Source organism: Sorex araneus, chromosome 4 (assembly GCF_027595985.1).
Source record: "Sorex araneus isolate mSorAra2 chromosome 4, mSorAra2.pri, whole genome shotgun sequence".
Taxonomy (NCBI): domain Eukaryota; kingdom Metazoa; phylum Chordata; class Mammalia; order Eulipotyphla; family Soricidae; genus Sorex; species Sorex araneus.
In genome coordinates this window covers 203,859,769-203,878,728 of record NC_073305.1, presented here as the reverse complement: position 1 = coordinate 203,878,728, position 18,960 = coordinate 203,859,769, and the positions used below count along the sequence as shown (strand labels likewise).

At 46.2% G+C, this 18,960-nt stretch overlaps 1 long non-coding RNA gene across 1 annotated transcript; it reads left to right on the top strand.

Annotated features, from left to right (window-relative positions):
- The first annotated feature begins 454 nt into the window (after positions 1-454).
- LOC129404299 (uncharacterized) lies at positions 455-8,531 on the top strand. The gene is made up of 3 exons (XR_008629819.1): positions 455-723; positions 3,436-3,603; positions 8,079-8,531. It is a non-coding gene; the product is annotated as an uncharacterized LOC129404299 (long non-coding RNA).
- Positions 8,532-18,960: the final 10,429 nt, after the last annotated feature.

Genomic DNA, 18,960 nt, shown 5'->3' with positions numbered 1-18,960 from the left:
TAGCGAGGGCGGGATCGGAGCCCCCCGGGCGCTCAGGGCAGGCGCCCCTACACCCCGCATCCCGGGCTCTAGGACCCCCGCTAGGCCAAGAGTTTCGAAGACCACCCTTCCCACACACACACCAGGGTGACCGGCACAATAAACTGGGTAATTGCCTGCGCGCTCATGCAGTCATTCAACAAACAGGCCAGGCGTCCTGTGGGCTGAGTTAGACGTGACGTCCAGAGTTGGACAGAGTTGGACATGACGTCCAAAGTTAGACATGACGCACAGCTCTGAGCTAATGCTGGAGAAATAGCTCAAAGAACGGAGCATATATTTTCGCGTGCGGGAGGCCTAGGTTTGGTCCCTGATTATAGGGGGAGACCCTCAAGAGCAGAGGCGGGAATAGCACCTCCCCTCACGTCAGCACCGTGGGTGTAGCCTAAAATCAAAAAACTAGCGCAACAAAGGGGCTGGAGTAATAGTACAACAGGTAGGGCGTTTGCCTTCCATGCAGGCGACCTGGGTTCGACCCCCAGCATCTCATATAGTCCCGAGCACCGCCGGGAATAATTCCTCAGTGCAGAGCCAGAAGTAACCCCTGTGCATCTCCAGGTGTGGCCCAAAAAGCAAAAGAAGAAGTAGAAGAGCAACAAGAGCCTGATGGAGGTGTGTGGTGAAGCACAGGGGCATCCTCCCAAGAGGAATTAATTATCTAACAAAAAAATAATAAATAAAAAGGTGAGTTGATATCTGTGCGCTGGGTGCCCAGCCTTGAACTTCTGTGCAGGAAGGGCTCCTCGTGAGGCTTGAGTGAAGGGAAGATGAGATCTTCCCCTGAGCGGGTCTGGGAAGATGAGAAAGAGTTTATCTGAGAAGAGGCATAGAACATTCTGGGCAGAGGAACAGCCTGGGCAAAGGCCAGTGGGGGTTCAGAAAGTGAATGCCCTGCGTGGCAAACAGGAAGCCAGCAGAGCTTTGACAGGGAGGCTCAGGGGCCCCTGCGGGGAGGGGGGGCGGTTGAGAGGGAGGTGGGGGCCAGATTGTGAAGGACTTTGAATGTCAAGGGAGCAAGCTTGGTCTTTGTTCCAGTAGGCGAGAGCCAACAGAGTTTAAAGCGATTGTATTGTATTTTTTTCTTCTTTTGAAGAACACTACTCTGGCAGCAGTGTTGAGAACAGAGAGGAGGGAAGAAAACACCAATAAGTTGAATGTCTGGTGGGTTGAAGGTTTTTATTTATTTACTTATTTATTTTTGCTTTTTTTGGGTCATACCTGGTGATGCACAGGGGTTACTCCTGGCTTTGCACTCAGGAATTACCCCTGGCGGTGCTCAGGGGACCATATGGGATGCTGGGATTCGAACCCGGGTTGGCCTCGTGCAAGACAAATGCCCTACCCGCTGTGCTGTTGCCCCAGCCTGAAGGTTTTTAACCCCTACTCAGAAGTGTTATTATTTGTAAGTCCCAGGAAGCATCAGTTTTTCTAAATATTCTCTTCTGTGCCTAGAATGGCCTTCCTTCCTGGTTTGACACGTAAACCCATCAGAGTTTGCACTAATTCATCAGCATTCTAGCTAAATGTCAGTCGGGACTACTTCTGGTGGCCCAGGCCTTAGCTCTGGGCTCCAGCAGAATCCTGAGCCCAGAAACATCAGCCCTTCCTTGAATCTGGAGTGCTGAAATTTTAACTTCTGGGTCCTCTCTCCACCCAGCCACCAGCTCCTTGGATAAGAGACATTATAGTAATCCTAATCCTCTTTAAATTTTTTTTATTTTATAAGGTAGTTCAAAATATTTGATTACATTTAATATTCAAACACCAATCCCACCACCATTATACCTTCCCACCACTAAATGTGGGATGTTTCTATCTCAAGCCCTAATCCCTGTCCCAAAGCATAACCAAAATAATGTATTTTGTGTTGTCTGTTATGAAGAACTGCTGAGAATGCTTACAAAAATTATATTCATATAGGTATTCAGGTACACAAGAGATCATTGTGTTTGTTCAGGGCATTCAGGATTTATATCGGAAAGGCGAGGCTGGAGTAGCTTTCTTAATTGGGTGGCAACTTTGGGGTGTGGATGGGACTGCTGAGGCTTCTGGATGTACAGGGAGGTGGGGAGAGGTAGCCCATCCTGACCCTGAGAAAGCCTGGAGATTCCAGTCACGAAACCTGCATACCTGAATTTTTTAGCAGAATTATATCTTGCTTATATCCCTGGCGCCATGTAATCCCACCAACGGCCAACATCCAGAGACTATAAGACAAAGCTTCCGGAAGCGACATCTAGTAGCCTTGTTCTCCCTCTTGGAGAACCTGACATGCTACCAAGAGTCTATTGCCCGCACAGGAGAGCCTTGCAAGCTCCCCATGGCGTATTCATATCCCAGATACAGTAAAAGATATATACATACTTCTTGGAGAGCCCAGAAAGCTACCAAGAGTATCCTGCCCGCACGGCAGAGCCTGGCAAGCTCCTCGTGGCGTATTCGAGATGCGAAAAACAGTAACAGTAAGTCTCATTCCTCTGACCCTGAAAGAGCCTCCAATCGTTGAGAAAGATGAGTAAGGAGAGGCTTCTAAAATCTCAGGGCTGAGTTTAATAGAGACATTACTGGTGCCTGCTCGAGTAAATCGATGATCAATAGGATGACAGTGATACAGTGATCTTGGTGAGGTTCGTTCTGAGACGGTAGAGTCAGACCAGGGCCATGGCAGCAATTTTGGAATGTGGAAGCAAGTGGCTGCTTGGCCAACTGCTTGGGTGGGCACCAGGCTGACCTCCCCCCCAATTTACCCCAGTCTATACAGCTTGCACAAGTCCTAGATTAACTGCAGCATTTGATCTCTTCTGAGATTTATTTATATGTTTCTAAAACAAGGCAGATAACTGAGCTTGTATTGCTGAGTTGGAGGTGGTTTGTGGGCCTGGCTCCCACATACCTAACTTTTGGCTATTTAATTTCTTGGGAAAGTTGGTCCCTAGCTGTTGGGGTCTGGTCAGAGGCACAGTGGCAATTTGGGGGTCTTGCACTCACTCCGTGGGTACAGGGTGACCTGCTGGCAGCACTGCACCCTTGAATAAACTAACTTTTAGTCTTTGAGGAAGGAAGGAAGGAAGGAAGGAAGGAAGGAAGGAAGGAAGGAAGGAAGGAAGGAAGGAAGGAAGGAAAGAAGGAGGGAGGGAGGGAGGGAGAGAAGGAGGGAGGGAGGGAGGAAGGCAGAAGGGAGGGAGGGAGGGAGGGAGGAAGGAAGGAAGGAAGGAAGGAAGGAAGGAAGGAAGGAAGGAAGGAGGAGGAAGGAAGGAAGGAAGGAAGGAGGAATGAAGGAAGGAAGGAGACACCCATTGGATATTTAGGCTCAAAATTCCTTTATAGTAAGATTGAAAACGGCTTGTGCTATATAATGAATGTTTGTGTTTTCCCTAAATTCATGTTAAATTCTAGTGCTCAGCGTAAAGATATTTGATGTGTCGTCTTTGGAAGATGATTAAATCTTGAGGATAGAACCTCACAAATGGAATTAGAATCCTTAAAAAAGGGAACCCACTGAGCTCTCTTGCCCTTCATCATGTGAGAAGAGAATGCAGAAGAGAATCATCAATGAAGTAAGAAGTGGGTACCAGATACTAATTTGCCTACCTGTTGTCTTAATCTTACCAGCCTTCTAAACTGCAATAAATAAATTTCTGTTAATGAAAAAAATTAAGGGGCCAGAAGTGATAGTATAGTGGGTAGGGTGCTTGCCTTGCACACAGTCAACCCTGGTTCAATGCCCAGCACTGCATATGGCTGGAGTGATCGCTGAGAAAATCTGGGAGTAAGCCCTGAGCACTGCCAGGTGTGGCCTCCAAGCCAACAAAAATGAATAAAAATAACCCTTAAATATATTATCACATAATTATATGTCATGGAATGTAATTTAATAAAAAAGAAAAACTATTGATAAATACAAAAAGTTATGTAATCTCCTGAAAATTGCAAAATACCCATAGTTAATAAAGTGAATGTATTTGAATAAACCCAGATTAAAAAAATTTATTTTATTGAATCATCGTGAAAAAAATACAAAGCTTTCAGGTTTAAGTCTCAGTCATATAATGATTAAACCCCCATCCCTACACCAGTGCACATCTTCCACCACCAAGAACCTCAATATACCCCCCTCCCACCCCCCCACCTAAGTAGCTAATGATCTTCACTTTATTCACTCTATACTTTGAATACATTCAATATTTCAATAGAGAACTCACTATTATTGTTTGGAATTTTCCCACAACAATCAGGCCTGCTGAAAAGACATCATTTAATAATTTCTTTTCATTGCTGAGAATGAAGACTCTATGAGCTGTTGCAGCCATGTGGTTTTGGATTTCTGATATTTTAGCTCAGTTCACAGTCTGGATGCATTTCTGTAAGAAGCCGCTCTGGGTGCCAAAATCGGTTAGAAGACCTCTCGGATCATAGTCTTTAGGAGCAGAGGGTCTGTTTTGCGAGTGGCAGCTCTGGATCTTATCTGGGCCTAGAGCGTGCTGGTAACGCCCCCCCATCCCATGATTGCCTATGAGCCACGTCACTGCAAACTCATACCTCTGGGTTGGGAGTCTTAGGAGGTGGCTCTCGCCACGTGGCTGTTGCCATCTTCCGCGCAGAAAAACAGGGTAGAGAGGGAAAATTCCTCCCTGGACGGCACGGGGTTGTAGCACAGTTCACAGTCTAGATGCATTTCTGTAAGAAGCCGCTCTGGGTGCCAAAATGGGTTAGAAGACCTCTCGGATCATAGTCTTTACAAGCAGAGGGCCCAGATATTTTAAAAAATGCTCATAGACCAGAAAGATGGCTTTAAGGGCGAGGTTACATTCTTTGCATGTAGGAGCCCACATTTTTCTCTCTTGCCTTCTATGTTCACCTAAGCAGTCCTGAGTGACTCCAGAGCAAGAGCTATGATTAATCCCTAGCCCTGAGAGCAGCTGTGATTATAGCTAGGGGCATGCCTAAACCTCTCCCCCCAAAAAAAGTAATGCTCACAGTTCCACTGTTAAAATTCTAATGAACACATAACATATATACCAGATTTACTGAGATAATTGATCACTGCATCATACTGTATCACTGTCATCCTGTTGTTCATGGATTTGCTTGAGCGGGTGCCAGTAACGTCTCCATTGTGAGACTTGTTGTTACTGTTTTGGACATATCAAATACACCACAGGTAGCTTGCCAGGCTCTGCCGTGCGGTTGAGATACTCTCAGTAGCTTGCCGGGTTCTCCAAGAGGGGTGGAAGAATCGGACCCGGGTCAGCCTCGTGCAAGATGAACACCCTAACCGCTGCGCTATTGTTCCAGCCCCTTCCTGTTTCATCTGTCATATTCCCAAGTGTTCTTGGGCCTCTTTATAATCCCTTTCTCTCTCTTCTACCCACTGAACAACATTATTTTTTTCTGCTCCTTAAATCTTAGACTCTATATAAATACTTAGACTCTATATAAAAACCCTATATAACATATATGTTATAACAGCATGACTGTATATGACTATGTTATATAGAGTTTCCTGGACTTTTCTCTGCACAATTATTTTGAGATTGATTCATGTTATTTTCATGTTATTATATGTATCAAACATTCCTTTTAACCCAAAAATAGTAGAAATAAATAGTAGAAATACTGCTTGGAAGCCAGCCTCACATTCTGGGGGAAAAGGCAGCTCAGATAGAGAAGGGAATACCAAGTAAAGGGTGTTTGGGGGACCTGCTCAGGTTGGGAGATGCGTGCCAAAAGTAGACTATAGACCCAACATGATGGCCACTCAATACCTTTATTGCAAACCACAATGCCCAAAAGGAAAGAGAGAACAAAAGGGAATGCCCTGCCACAGAGGTGGGTGGGGTGATGGGGGGATGGGGTGGGGGTGGTGGGAGGGATACTGGGAGCATTGGTGGTGGAGAACGGGCACTGGTGGAGGGATGGGTACTCGATCATTGTATAACTGAAATGCAAGCACAAAAGTTTGTAAGTCTGTAACTGTACCTCATGGTTATTCAATAATAAAAAAAAACATTCATTTAAAAATTGTTAACTGTATTTCATTATATGGACATATAAGAATTTATCCAAAAAGCCATTGATGGACATTTGGGTTACTTTTGATAGGCTATTATAGTAAAATACACATTTGCAAATCTCTATATGCTTTTGTTCCTAGAAGAATGACTGGATTATCTGGCAGATGTATGTTGACTAGTAGGAATTACTAAATACTCAAAACTCTACTTCTTTATCAGTTCTACATCCTTGTCAACACTTAGAATGATCCAACTTCTAACTTTTGGTTATTTTTATAAGTATACAGTGATTTCTCTATTGTTTTAATTTCAATATTCCTAATGAGTAATCTAAGCATTTTTAAAAATGTGTTTGTCTATCATCCATATATTTTCTAAAGCAGGTAGAAATGGGATGGGTGCTGGAACATGGCTGAAACCCAACCATGAAACAGAATCTGTCACCCCTAAAATGTGTCCCTACTCTGTCTTAGGCGTGGCTCTGAAAGCGATGTGGAGGCTGCCCTTCGTGTGTAAAGGAAACCTCCCTTGTTGTTCCCCTTCAGCATACCTCCTGAACACCCAATCTCTTCAACCCCCAACAGAGAAGGCAGCAATTTAAATCTGTTCACTTACACCTTTCCTGCTACCTGGCAGCCCTATAACTGACCTTTCCCTTTCCCCAATACCCTTTGGCCTTTAGCTGAAGTTATTTAAAGAAGTGATGAGGTATTTTGGTGAGTTTCCAAGTTGTATTGTTTTTTTTCTCCCAATTATTATAGGAGGTTTATATGCTATTATTAATTTTTTAAAAAAAGTTGCTGTTGCTTTTGTATTTTTTTTTTTGGGTCACACCTGGCGATGCATAGGGGTTATTCCTGGGTCTGCACTCAGGAATTACTCCTGGCGGTGCTTAGGGGACCATATGGGATGCTGGGAATCGAACCTGGGTCGACTGCATGCAAGGCAAACACCCTACCCGCTATGCTATCACTTCAGCCCCTGTTACTTTTGTATTCTTAAATTTTTTTTACTCTTTTTATTATTATTATTATTAGTTGTTGTTGTTGTTGTTTTGGGATTACACCTAGCAATGCTCAGGGGTTACTCCTGGTTCTGCACTCAAGAACTATATCTGGTGGGTGGTGTACCATGCGGTCAGGTCCCTCTCAGGGGACCATATGGGATGCTGGGGATCAAACCTGTGTTGGTCTCTGTGCAAGACAGACACCTTTCCCACTGTCCTATCACTCCAGCCCCTATCTTACCCTTTTAATAATATGGTTATTTAATTCTTCATATTAGAAGACACTCAAAATGAGCTCCCAGGCCACAGAGGTAGTTCATGGGCTGAGTGCGTGCTCAGTAAAGTTGCAGTGAGAGGCCTAGGTTCATCCTCCCAAAACTTCCAGGAGCTACTATTGGAGTTGGGAGCAGCCCCTGAGCACTGCTGGGTAGCACTGTGGCACTGTTCTCGCATTGCTCAATTTGCTTGAGCGGGCACCAGTAACGTCTCCATTGTGAGACTTGTTGTTACTGTTTTTGGCATATCGAATACACTACAGGTAGCTTGCCAGGCTTTGCCATACAGGCAGGATACTCTCAGTAGCTTGCTAGGCTCCCTGAGAGGGATGGAGGAATTGAACCCGGGTCAGCCACATGCAAGGCAAATGCCCTACCCGCTGTGCTATTGCTCCTGTCCCACTGCTGGGTATGACCCTAAAAACAAACAAACAAAAAAAAACCCAAATGAGGCTCTGGAACAATCACCTAATACTTCACTTCCTGTTTTATCTTGGAACACAGCAACACTAGACGGGGCTGGGAAGTTTCTAGACGACTGACTGCCCCCTGGCTAGCTCACGGAGGGAGTGAGAGTCGGGATGTAAACTGCCGAGGGAGCTGGCATCTCAGGAGTCAGAACTGAAACAGACCCTGCCCAGGGCCCCCAGCCCCGCCCGCACACAGTTGAGCTCCAAGTGTTCTCCTTAGGAGCCTGAGGAACAGAGCATCCGCAAATCTCTTTCTACTTTTTTTCTTGTCCAGTGTTGGTCAGTCACACTCCACTGAGCTCTCTGCCTCGGAGCAGGGGGTCAGCGCCGTGGATTCCTGAATGATCTACGAAGTCCTCGTTGCTCCACTGTCTTCAATACCAGTTTTTCTACTCCTGGAGGCATGCCTGCTCCCAGAGGTAAAGGAGAAAGATCAAGGAAGGATGCTCTGAGTCATCACCCTGCGGGAAATTCTGCGACTCTCCTTCACGCCAATCGACAATGCTGACTTGAGATTTCGGGAGCCAGTCACCAAGAACCCTCACAGGGGTGAGTCCCCAGGATGAGTGAGGGGACCCTGAATATGTTCTCTTTACTGCCAAACTGACCAAGAATGCTGGTCCTGTAACAGTTTTCTTTTTGGGTCATGCCCAGTGATGCACAGGGGTGACTCCTGGCTCATGCACTCAGGAATTACTCCTGCCAGTGCTCAGGGGACCATACGGGATGCTGGAAATTGAACGTGGGTCAGCCGCGTGCAAGGCAAATGCCCTACCCGCTGTGCTATTGCTCCAGCCCCCGGTCCTGTAACAGATGTGCTGAACAGGTGTGGCATGTTCCTGGCCCACCGGTTAGATGAGTCCTGTGGTTCCAGCAGGACCTCAGCCACCAAGGGGAGTTCCTGAGGAAAACCCTCACCCAGAGCAACTCGTTTGCTTCTTTCATCTTCCACCCCAAGAATGCAGTCTCGGTTGGATGATCGGTCGTAGGCTGAGTTGCTGAACCTGCTTCCTGTCTTTGAGGAGGGACGTGGAGCAAAAATGTTCGGGTTGGTGGAGAAGAAGAAAGAGAAGAACTCTCCAAGTTAGTTTCCCAAGTTTCCCCTCTGGTTACCTGAAGAGCATCTGAGCTCCGTGCAGCTGACACCTGATGCCTGATCCGTGATAGAGTCTGACACTGTCACTGTCACTGTCATCCCATTGCTCATTGATTTGTTCAAGTGGGCACCAGTAATGTCTCTCGATTGTGAGACTTGTTGTTACTGTTTTTGGCATATTGAATACGCCATGGGTAGCTTGCCAGGCTCTGCCGTGCGGGCGTGATACTCTCGGTAGCTTGCCAGGCTCTCCGAGAGGAGCGGAGGAATCGAACACGGGTCAGCCAAGTGAAAGGCGAACGTCCTACCCGCTGTGCTATCACTCCAGTCTATGCTTAGGAAAAAGGAGAGCTCAGAGGCCACCTTCAGGTACCTCACACATACACCTTTCTGAAGCTTCTTCAATAACTGCTCCAGACAGAAGCTTCCTTTATGGGAAGAGGGAAACTTGTTTCTAAAATCAGCAGCCCAAAGAGCTGCCAAGTCCAATGGCCGACTGTTGCACTTGCCTCTGACCAAGTGCCTGTGTGGGTCCTTCCTTGTCCCCCCAGGTGTGGGACAGGTCCATCCTCTCCCCGCCTGGCCATATCCTTGGGAATAGGGAAGGTCGTCTCTCTGCCCTGGAAGAGGACAGAAAACCTATGGGATTGTTTTATATTTTTCTTTAAACTTACCTTTAAAAAAATAACAGGGGCTGGAGCAATAGCACAGCGGGTAGAGCATTTGCCTTGCACTCTGCCGACCCGGGTTCGATTCCCAGCATCCCATATGGTCCCCTGAGCACCGCCAGGGGTAATTCCTGAGTGCAGAGCCAGGAGTAACCCCTGTGCATCGCCGGGTGTGATCCAAAAAGAAAAAAAAACACCCAAAAACAAAAATAATAACAAGTGCTGGAACAATAGCACAGTGGGTAGGGTGTTTAGCTTGCATGCAGCTGACCAGGGTTCGATTCCCAGCATCCCATATAGTCCTCTGAGCACTGCCAGGGGTGATTCCTGATTGCAGAACAGGAATAATCCCTGTGCATCGCCAGGTGTGACCCAAAAAAGCAAAAAATAAATAAATAAATAAATAAAATTAAATAAATAAAATTGGGCTGCTTGCTTTTTGTTGTGTATTGAGAGTACTAGTCTCTCTTTCAGATATTATATGCTTTGCAAAGATTTTCTACTAGGTTGGTTGTAAACTGTTTTTTGTATTTTTCAAAGTCTTTGTGACAATGCAGATTTCTAAATACTTTTGTTCCTTCTGTCTGAAGCATTTCCTTCACAAACTTTTGCATATGAAATCTTCTGCTATTCTTATATCTCTACCTCTATACGTTACAATCTTTTTCACACTTTAAAATTTTTCTCTTCATCACTTGTTTGAGAATTTGATGCAGTTCTCTTCATTTCTTCCTGTGCTGGAGATTGTTGAGCAACTTGAATCTCTAAATTCATAAGTTTTATCAATATAATATTTTTCTACTCTCCCTACTTCCTCTTTTTTTTTGATATTACAGTTGTTTACACATATACTTGAAACAACTCATTAACATTCTTCTTTTTTTTCTTTTCTTTTTTATTCTTTTTTATTATTTGTGATAATAAAATTCCCGATGGGAATTTTGGGACACACCCGCAGTGCTCCAGGATTCCTCCTGGCTCTGTCACTGTCACTGTCATCCCGTTGCTCACCGATTTGCTCAAGCGGGCACCAGCAATGTCTCCATTGTGAGACTTTTTGTTACTGTTTTTGGCATATTGAATACGCCATGGGTAGCTTGCCAGGCTCTACTCTTGGTAGCTTGCCGGGCTCTCCGAGAGGGACAGAGGAATCAAACCCAGGTCGGCCGCGTGCAAGGCAAAAGCCCTACTCTCTGGGCTATCACTCCAGCCTTATTGTATACCAATTAAAAATATAAAATTGTTTTATTACTATCAAACTAATAGATCATATTAAACTATATCTATTGATCATCAATTTTGGGCTGGAGCGATAGCACATTGGTAGGGCGTTCGCCCTTCATGCCGCTGACCCGTGTTCGATTCCTCCACCCCTTGGAGAGCCCTGCAAGCTACCGAATCCTGCTTGCACGGCAGAGCCTGGCAAGCTCCCTGTGGCGTATTCTATATGCCAAACACAGTAACAATGGAGATGTTACTGGTGCCGCTCGAGCAAATCAATGAGCAATGGGATAACAGATTTAAGAAGATACTAAATCAGGGAGCGATTACGTGGATTGTCTAAGAGCAGATTCTGATGAAGTTCCTGACAGAATCCAGACCTCCCTAGGCAAGGCCGCTGAGTTTCATCCTTGACTCTGAGCTGAAAATGAAGCCCTTGCTACAAAGCTCAGATCCTGTACAGAGCAGCAATAATGTCTGTCTTAGGAGAATGCCAAGAGTTCAATTTATTAAAAATCAATTACCCAAGGGATCCACTTAACAAATGGCTAATAGGATCATTACTAAACCACAGATGGCAATCGTCTTTCCATTCCTTGTAGTGAAAACAAGAAAAGAAGTAGTTTCAAGGTGTGTGGTTACTGTACTCTTCATTTGGTTAAGATTGATGTATGTGGGCTTGAGCGATAGCACAGCAGGTGGGGCATTTGCCTTGCACGCGGCCAACCCGGGTTCGATTCCCAGCAACCCATCTGGTTCCCCATCACCGCCAGGAGTAATTCCTGAGTGCAGAGCCAGGAGTAACCCCTGTGCATTGGGTGTGACCCGAAAAGCAAAAAAAAAGAAAGAAAAAAAGATTGATGTATGCATATAGAGTGTTGGATTTTCAGAAGCCTGTCAGAAAGAATGCCCCAGGGGACACCGAGAATACCATCCTGTTCTTGCCCGTAGTGGTGGTGGTTTTTGAGAGGCACCTCTGGTGGTGCCCTGTGGCTACTTCCAGCCCAACTCAGTGCTTGGGGATCACTCCCAGCAGTGCTCTTGAGTGATTGTGCTATGTGAGGGATGAAACCCAGGCTTCCTGCATGCAAAGCATGAGCTCAGCCTATTGACTATCTTTGTGTTCTAATTCTGTTTGTTCTTAATGGTGAGCTGACTCGGGCAGAGGCCTTTCCACTAGTGGCAATTTTGAACCATTTTGAACCGTTCAAGTGGCAGTTACCACATGAATTGTGCACTTCGACCAACACGATGTGGGTTCTGAGAGCCAGAGGCACCAATGCTGAATCGGAGTCACATTATGCCTTGGGTGTGGCCTTGGGCAAGTGATCTAACTTTTCAGAAATTGGTTACAAAAAGGATAATGAGGGGCTGGAGCAATAGCACAGCGGGTAGGGCATTTGCCTTGCACGCGGCCGATCCAGGCAGGTTCGATTCCCAGTATCCCATATGGTCCCCTGAGCATCGCCAGGAGTAATTCCTGAGTGCAGAGCCAGGAGTAACCCCTGTGCATCACTGGGTGTGACCCATAAACAAAAACAAACAAACAAAAGAAATAGCAAGTGTACTATGTCTGATTTATACTGAATAATAAATGCAAGTTTACATTTTATTACACGAAGCCATGGCAGTTCAAAGTAATGCTGACTTGAAATAACAATAATTAGACTTATTTATTCAGTGCTTTATGTGACTATCTACTGGTACATAACAAAAGGATAACTTATTAAAAATTATATTACTCCATTTTATAATTTATATAAATTTTATGTTGTATCACATTTGTATAATTTACATAAAATTATGAAGCAATTGTCATAATTATCAACACCTTTGCTCACTCTGGAAGTTGAATGGGCCCAGTAGGAAGTTCAGTTTAGAGTTCCTCGTAGAGTTGCATAGAGTGACTGGGTCAGGGGTCACTTTTGAAGCTCCTTAGTCACACTTTTAATGCCTGAGCTGGGAGGGCTCAAATTGCTGGGTACTGCAACAGCCTGTGTGATCTCTCCAGTGGCCCCTCATGCACAGTGGTTTGAACAAGCCTGACCTTCTCTAGGTAGGGTGACTTAGGTCATGTCACAAAAGTATGAGGTAGAATTGCCCTGCTTTTTCAGTCCCAGTCTCAATTGTCATAAATTGTCACATTTGCCAACTTTAATGCATAAGAAGTGAGTCACTAAGGCCATCCTATACTGGGGAGAGAAAGGAAGGAACTCACCCTCTTAGGAAGTAGATGCAATAAAGACTAGATTAAATGTTTTTAAGATTAAGTGTCTGGAGTGATAGCACAGCAGGTAGGGCGTTTGCCTTGCACATAGCCAACCTGGGTTCGATTCCTCCGTTCCTCTTGGAGAGCCTGGCAAGCTACCGAGAGTATCCCGCCTGCACAGAAGAGCCTGACAAGCTACCTGTGGTGTATTCGATATGCCAAAAACAGGAACAACAAGTCTCACCATGGAGACGTTATTGGCGCCTGCTTAAGTAAACCGATGAACAACGGGACAACAGTGCTACAGTGCTATAAGATTATGTGATTTTCCCAAAGACACAAAATTAATAGTGGTATAGAGTTAGGATATGAACCAAGACCTGTAGTCTGGAAGTAGAATTTGTATTTTTATCCCTATGCTAAATAGAAGACATCAAGTTGTAGGTTATTTTTAATAAGCCCTCTTATTTAGTGCTTTACAAGTATCAAGCACTATTTTCTTAAATATTTTTGTTGTTGGGGCTGGAACAATAGCACAATGGGTAGGGCGTTTGCCTTGCACACGGCTGACCTGGGTTCGATTCCCAGAATCCCATCTGGTCCCCCGAGCACCACCAGGAGTAATTCCTGAGTGCATGAGCCAAGAGTCACCCCTGTGCATCACCGGGTATGACCCAGAAAGCAAAACACAATTTTTTGTTGTTGTTTGTTCTGGGGCCATGCTCAGTGTGCTCAGGGCTTTCTTCTGGCTCTGTGCTCAGGGATCCCTCCTGGCAGTGCTCAGGAAATGTGGTGCTGGGGAATCAGATAAAATCACCTGCAAGTAAGACAAATGCCTTAAACCTCGTTTAAGGTCTCTGATGTGCCAAACACGATTGTAACTTTTTTTTTTTTTAAAGAATTTATGAATTTGGGGCTGGAGCAATAGTACAGAGGGTAGGGCATTTGCCTTGCACGCGGCCAACCCAGGTTCGATTCCCAGGATCCCATATGGTCCCCTGAGCACCACCAGGAGTGATTCCTGAGTGTAAAGCCAGGAGTCAGCCCTGAGCATCATCGGGTGTGACCCAAACCCCCTCCCCCCAAAAAGTTTATGAATTTACTAAGAGAAGGCCATGTAGTCAGGGTATCAGGAATCAAACCTGAAGCAACTGGCGAGGAGAAGAGAACAAAGGATGCTTCAGGAACATGTTCCCTCTAAGAGTGTGGAGTGAAGGCCTCTGCTTATGGACAGGCAGGCGAGCTCCGTCTGTCCTTCTGACTGCCCCCCTCAACTCACCCCGCAGACTCCAGCAGCCAGAGAATGAAGCCCCCCCGCACAGACGGTGCTGGTGTCACTCGGGAGGCCGTGCCTCGGGCCTGGGCAGAAAGCATATGCCAGCAGCATTTCCCTACAGGGAGGCCAGAGGCAAGTGTACAGGGAGGCCCAGAACTCTACTGTGTTCATGCGTGTTTATGTGCATGAACATGGCCAACATGAACCTAGAGAAGGTCAGGCTTGTTCAAACTAGAGTGCATGAGGGGGCACTGGAGAGATCACACAGGCTGTTGCAGTACCCAACATGAACCACCTGAATCTATGGTAGCATTTGAGGGATATCAAGCCTCTGTAGAGAAGGTGAGTCTGATTGAAAAAAAAAAAAAAAGAACAGATTCTAGATGGAGCTACTTGTAATGAAATGCTTGTATTATCAAGCCAAGATCAAATGTCCCTTAATTGTGGTTTCTACGCTTGCCTGGAATGGAACCAGCTGGTCTGAAATCCCTCCCAGAAGGGAAGGTGGTCTGGTGGCCTTGCCTGAAACAATCTATTCTGTTTCTTTCCTTGTGTCCTCCTTTCCACAAGTCTGCCATGTACATCCCTCTAGCAAGGCTTCCTTCTGCTAGCTGAGATCTTGCCTGACTCATGAATCATTAATAAAGACACTTAGATTTATTTATTTTTCTTTTATGAGATCATACCCAGTGATACTCAGGGGTTACTACTGGTACTGCACTCAGGAATTACTCCTGGAGGTGCTTGGGGGATCATATGGGATGCTGGGGATTGACCCTAGGTCGGCCACGTGCAAGGCAAACACCCTCCCTGCTGTACTATGGCTCCAGCCCCGCCGCGTAGATTTTTAACTTTATTCAGTTGAATTTTATTTAATAAGCAGAACTGGAACTATAGTCTTCTGAGACTGAGTGCTAAATATCTTCAAAGAAATACACTTTGCATGGAGCAAAGGATGGTATGCATGTGAATTAGTTTTCTGTTGCTGCTGAAACAAAGTATCTTACAAATCCATACAGATACTTAGCTCACTGGAAAGACTCCAGGAAAATGCCCTGGAATGGGGCTGAACTTTAGTTCCATCCCCACTCCATGTGTGTGTGTGTGTGGGGGGGGAGGGGTTACACCCAGCGGTGCTCAAGGCTTACTCTACTACTTGGGTTATCATAAAGGATGCAGGGGATTAAACCTGGGTCAGCTGTGTGCAAGGCAAACCTCTTCTGCTGTATTACTGCTCCAGTCCCAAGATATAATAGTTTTTTAAAATTGAGATAAAATTTTTAATAGTTTTAACACACCAGTTAATTGAAGTTATTGTTTTATAGTTACAGAGCTATACCACTCCCTTACATCATTTTTTTTTAATTGAATCACTGTGAGATTCATTTACAAAGCTTTCATGTTAGAGATTCAGCTTCATGGCAGGCAATTTTCCCAGTACTCTCTCTACTTTTGGGCATTATGTTTGGCTCAAATTTTCCCACCACCATTCAAGCCTGCCTGTTAGGGGCATATGCTAGATCATTTATTATCCCTTGCTCATTTTGAATATCATGGGTGCTGTGGCCATGTGCTTCTGGAATCCTAGATTGTAAATGGTTGGGTTCCAGAGATATTTCTATGGGGAACTAATCCATTTTGGGATTCAATTGAGAATCTCTGGACCAGGGCTGTTGGTGTGCTAAGATGGCACCCAGAGGCACATTGTGAGGGTGACAGCCAGGCCAAGGTGGGGGCTGGGAGCCGGGGAGGGACAGCCCGGCTCCGATTTACCCCACTCTGTTCAGCCATGCATGGGTCTGAGATTAACTGCAGCTTTTGATCTCTTTCGAGATTTATCTATGGGTCTCTGAAACAAGATCAATAAATGATCTTGTATAGCTGAGCTGGAGGTGGTTTGTGCTTGTGGCTCCCACATACCTAACTTTTGGCCATTTAATTTCTTGGTAAACTTGGTCCCAAGTTGTTGAGGTCCGGCCAAAGGCACAGCGGCAATTTTGGGGCGTCAGGAAGCTTGTAGGCACCATCAGGCTGCTGATGCACTTGCCCCGCAGGTACGGGTTGACCTGTTGGTGGTACCATACCACCCTCCCCTTCAATATTTCAAGAACATTTCCATAAACTCATTTTATTGAGGGAAGGTACTAATGTAACGGGAATTGGGAATGTAGGCTTTGGGGGGGGGGAGAGAGAGAGAGAGGGAGGGTGGGAGAGGGAGAGAGAGAGAGGGGAGAGAGAAGAGAGGAGAAAGAGAGTGGAGAGAGGAGAGAGAAAGAGAGAGAGAGAGAGAGAGAGAGAGAGAGAGAGAGAGAGAGAGAGAGAGGGAGGGAAGGGAAGGGAAGGGAAGGGAAGGGAAGGGAAGGGAAGGGAAGGGAAGGGAAGGGAAGGGAAGGGAAGGGAAGGGAAGAGAGGAGGAGAGGGAAAAGTTTTATCCTCAATAAGGCAATAAGGATGTGAGCAATCTCAGAGGGGAGTCTCCAGAGGTACTTGGGAAAGCTGATACTTTGTTTTGTTCTCCAAAGCTGTCTCAACTGGGGCTAAGGGTTGTTGCCAGGACGATTTTAGGAAAAAGACTTTTGGCTTTGGGGGTTTCTTTATTTCAGTCTTTTTTTTTTTTTTTGGCTTTTTGGGTCACACCTGGTGATACAGTTATTCGTGACTTTGCTACTCAGGAATTACTCCTGGAGGTGCTCGGGGGATCATGGACCATATGGGATGCTGGGAATTGAACCCAGGTCAGTCGCGTGCAAGGCAAACACCCTACCCGCTGTACTATCACTCCAGCCCCCTTTTCAGTCTTATCCAGGCATCAGTCCTCCAAGTTAGTCTGTTTTTGTCCTGAGCTGGCACCAGGATATTCCTTTCCAGAACATGTTTTGTCTCTTAAAAAATTTCCTGGTTTTTAGAGCTCCCTAAAAAAGGACTGTTGAGGGGGCTGGAGCAATAGCACAGCGGGTAGGGCGTTTGCCTTGCACGCGGCCGACCCGGGTTCAATTCCCAGCATCCCATATGGTCCTCCCCTGAGCACCGCCAGGAGTAATTCCTGAGTGCAGAGCCAGGAGTAACCCCTGTGCATCGCCAGGTGTGACCCCAAAAGCAAAAAAAAAAAAAAAAAAAAAAAAAAAAGGACTGTTGAGGAACCCCTGACCTGAAAGTCCTATTTCCCCTCAGAGATTTCACACCTTTAGCTCTTTCAGGGTCACAGTCTGTCTTCTAGAACATCCTGCTGGGCAGGGGATGAAGACCCTCTCTATATATGGGTGTGAAGTCATTTGTTTGCTTACTTCATTCTTGCTAGGGCCCAAAAGTGGTTTATTTGGGTTATCAGTTTAAGAGACCAAATTATTATTAAGCCATAATTATTGAGGTATAATAATTGAGATAAAATAGATTAGACAGAGAGACATGATTTTATTTTTATTTTGGGGGGAGAGGGACTTCCAGGTGGTGCTCAAGAGGCCTTGAGGATAAGCGGCTGCTCAGGCCCTGTGGTGTCCGAGCAAGCAGGGAGTGGGCCCTGGGGAGGTGTTCCAGGGCTGCATGTGACTGCCATGTTTGTGCCAAGAGGCAGAATAAAAACAGGAGAAGAAATGGGATTTGAAAGAGTGAAAGAGAAACGTTTTAGACCCTGGAGGAAAAAAAGACTCTGGATTGTGGGAGGAATGAGTGATTTATGGTCTAAGTAAAGCATGAAAAAAGAAGTTAAAACAGCCCAAACCAAAGCAGTATAGTGTTATATCGGATGATAAGAATTGAAAGCAGTAAACTTCTTCTGCCAGGTCTTTTTTCATTGCTTGCAAAAAAGACCCATATAACGGGCTGGAGCAATAGCACAGGGGGTAGGGTGTTTGCCTTGCACGCGGCCGATCCGGGTTCGATCCCCAGCATCCCATATGGTTCCCTGAGCACCGCCAGGAGTAATTGCTGAGTGCATGAGCCAGGAGTAACCCCTGTGCATCGCGGGGTGTGACCCAAAAAAGCAAAAAAAAAAAAAAAAAAAAAAAGAAGACCCGTATAAGACGGTGTTGTAGTTTAAACTGCCATTAACAGGCTTTTTTCTTCGTATTTTCCGGTTTATACTGGGGCCGTTCAGTGTCCTAGCCACCCCCCCCCCCCCGCCACGTCACAGCGTTTCAGTAAGCATCCCGCGCGGTAGGACACAATGAACTTCTCTCTTTTCTGTTTTTGGCTTTTCGCGTTACACCCGGCGATGCACAGGGGCTACTCCTGGAACGGTTACTCCTCATGCACTCAGGAATGACTTCTGGCGATGCTGGGGGGGGGGGTGCATATGGGATGCTGGGAATCGAACCCGGGTCCCCCGCGTGCAAGGCAGACGCCCTACCCTCTGTGCTATCGCTCCGGCCCCCCCGCACACTGAATTTCTTGCACCTCCCCCCCCCCCCCCCGCAGGTGCATTCAGTGACAGCAGCAACCTACCAGGGCGTTATTCATATCTGAATCGTAGTTTATTCCGTCGTCATTAAACTCGGAATCGTAGTTTATTCGGATTCTGCCGCTACCGGCCGGGGAAAGCACGACCCAAGCCCTGTCTGCGGACACTGAGCCGCCGGAACACGAACTGCACCCGCGCCGGACCCGACGCCGGATCAGCCCTTCATTGCCGAGCCCCGCGGGCCCTCAGCTTCCCGGCGTGCCCCGCGGCGCTCCCGGCACCCCCCGCGG